We start from the raw sequence: 2,997 nt of genomic DNA, 5'->3' as shown, positions 1-2,997 counted from the left end.
TCGTAAGATACGGGGGGCTTATAAAAATGATACGAACAAGGAACTTATAGACTCAAGGTTAGTAACTAGTAAAACAAACACAAAACTGATGCGTGGGAGAAACTGACTTGTTAAGCATGAAAATTAAATGTGGCCCACTATAGGGAGTAAAATAACTTTGCCGTTTAAAAGTCAGTGTTCGACAGACAATATAGGCGAGGCAAGGGAGACATCAGTAACAGATTAACACAAAGGCCATTAAATACAAATGTAAAATTGTACCACCTAGCAGGACGATTAGCCATTTAATGACTGGTACAGAATAAATTACAAGTATTTCAAATTAACTGCCTGACAAAAAAATAAATAAAAAAATAAAAAAGAACGTAAAGCACCATGAAGTTATCGTTGGATGTCAATGGAACTTCGCACATGCACAAGCACACGCACGCCCCGTGGGCGGGTGTGTAGATCATTACAGACGTAATTCACTGTGAGAGGTAGAACTGCTACCAATGTGCGTTAGCATTGTTACCAGGCTTCTTAGGGTACACAGGTTGATCACAAGCAGTCTGAAAAATTTGTCAGTTAGCTAATCAGGCCTTTACGCGCGCAAGTTTCAGCAGCCCCCCTAAGACAGCGTCCGCAAATGTGCTCTTTGTTTGGTTTCCAAAAACCGAACAAGAGAGGGATGTAAAAATTAGACATGGGCGTAATAAGGATCGAATCCGAGCAATAGACTGAGCAGTCTTATCCGTTATGATCTACGTTGCGAGAACAACTCACACCAACTGCTCATGGCGGACCGTTTGAATTTCCGCGCACAACAGCCTCATTGGTTAGTATCAATGCTAATTAACTCAGAAACGGCGCAACGTATCTAATTTGTATTTTAGTAACTATCTTTCAGCACAGTCTATCCTGCAACGCCTTACGAGCTCTTCATACTGTTTGTGACCAGGTGCTGTTTGACCACAGTGAACGACACGGAGACACCATGTACTGGTGTGAGACACCGTTATCAGCAGCAGACAGAGTATGAAAGGTGCATCATTGTGCATTTGGCCACATTGTCGAACCATGCACTGTACAGATTTTTGGGACATTCAGATATGAGACTGACGACTATACAGGAACTCGAGACACTCGAACAATCCTTTCATCCTTACTCTGGAAAACTATGATCGCAGCCATAGGTGGAAACATAAGCGGCCAAAGACACTGCTAGCTAGGGCATAACCACCTATGAGTAGATAACACACACCAACAAGCGACAAACGTCGGTAAGCCCCTGCAACGTTGACTGGAAATGCCAGCTGCCACTAAGCCGACCAACATGCAGCAGCAGGGAAACCGACGAGCTCGCCCACTGACGCACAATCGAATCACCATCACCCTACACTGTGCATCTGATAAATGAGCCATCGGACACAAAACGATGATGGACCTAACAGGTTTGCTGACGCTGACCGAGAGATCAACACCGGCACCCAGCGGCAGCTGCCGAGTAACAGCACCGGACAGCGTGAAAGGTATCGACATACATGATACCCACTACTAACAGAGCCTACCCTTGCACGACCTATCGCAGGCAGCAAGACATCCGCTACTGCTCTTACCACCCGACCTAACTACCGCAGAGGTGTTTTCCGTTGGCACTTCTTTTCCTCTGCCTTTCAAACTGCTACCCTTCGTTCGACTTTCGATCCAATCCATCTCCAGATGAGAGCGTGTTAATGGTTAACCTTAACCAGACGTACGCAAACATCGCAGTTCTCACATCCTGCGACACCTCACTTCAGTGAAAACTCTTAAGCAGAGATGGCAGTAGACCTTTTGAGTTGGCCATGATGCTGGTGTGGGCGTGGAGGGGATCAAACTCTTTTAAAGAAAGAAACTGTGCTGCATGCGAACATGACGGCAAGTACAATTGTCACCAAAGTTCCAGGTGACCACGTCTGAGCTCCACAAGGGAGAATCGCGGTGCTGTGCACCAAGCACATCGTAACCCCTTCACACCTGCTGCACCTGCCACTACGAACAAGCAAAGGACTCCCAGAAATATTCAGTGTCATCTCGCACCACTGGTCGGAGATTTGTCGCAGCCAGCCTAGGGCATCACCACGAAGGCCACAAAGCAAACGGCCGCGTTTGGAGTAGTTCCGTGGCTGATAAGTATGGACTGCTTTTGAATGGCGTCCCATTGCGTTCACCGATGAACGTGGTTCAGCGCTGCCCCAGACGATCATCGTCTGCGAGTCTGTCGATGACCTAGGGGTCTAACTTAAGGTCACGGCAGGCAGTCCTTGAGGAAACTCTAAGGGAGAACTGTACGTTGCGGAGAGCCTGCGCCCACATGTGTTACCTCTCATGTGAAAATACTTTTGGTGCCATTTTTCTACATGACAATGCTCGTCTACTCATTGCACAGGTTGCTACGAACTGTGTGTACGATGCTGAGGTAGTGCCATGGCCAACGAGGTTCCGAGAACTTATTAAGTGAAATGATAATTAAATAGACACCCTAGCTGCAAACAGGCGTTGATGTACTTCATTGGGGACATGTTGAAAATGTGTGCCCCGACCGGGACTCGAACCCGGGATCTCCTGCTTACATGGCAGACGCTCTATCCATCTGAGCCACCGCAGGCACAGAGGATAGTGCGTCTGCAGGGACTTATCCCTTGCACGCTCCCTGTGAGATCCACATTCCCAGCATGTCCACACACTACATTCGTAGTGCGCCTAATAGATGTTTGCCCATCATACTCATTACTCGCGGCAGATTAATCTACCAAGTCCCGTACGAGTTCGGGCATAGCGTGTGCGTTCGCACAAGAAGGTCAATGGCCGGGAAGCCATATTTTAACTATATATGACGAGTCCCGGTCGGGGCATACACTTTCAACATGTCCCCAATGAAGTACATCAACGCCTGTTTGCAGCTAGGGTTTCTATTTAATTATCATTTCATTTCTAGCAAAGCTGCATGGTCATCCTCGGTAACTGTTCCTTCGG

At 47.4% G+C, this 2,997-nt stretch overlaps 1 non-coding gene across 1 annotated transcript; it reads right to left on the bottom strand.

Annotated features, from left to right (window-relative positions):
* Nucleotides 1-2,555: 2,555 nt before the first annotated feature.
* Nucleotides 2,556-2,630, bottom strand: Trnat-ugu (transfer RNA threonine (anticodon UGU)). The gene has a single exon. It is a non-coding gene; the product is annotated as a tRNA-Thr (tRNA).
* Nucleotides 2,631-2,997: the final 367 nt, after the last annotated feature.

This window comes from Schistocerca nitens, chromosome 1 (assembly GCF_023898315.1).
Source record: "Schistocerca nitens isolate TAMUIC-IGC-003100 chromosome 1, iqSchNite1.1, whole genome shotgun sequence".
NCBI classification, from domain to species: domain Eukaryota; kingdom Metazoa; phylum Arthropoda; class Insecta; order Orthoptera; family Acrididae; genus Schistocerca; species Schistocerca nitens.
This window is presented reverse-complemented; position numbering and strand designations above follow the sequence as displayed.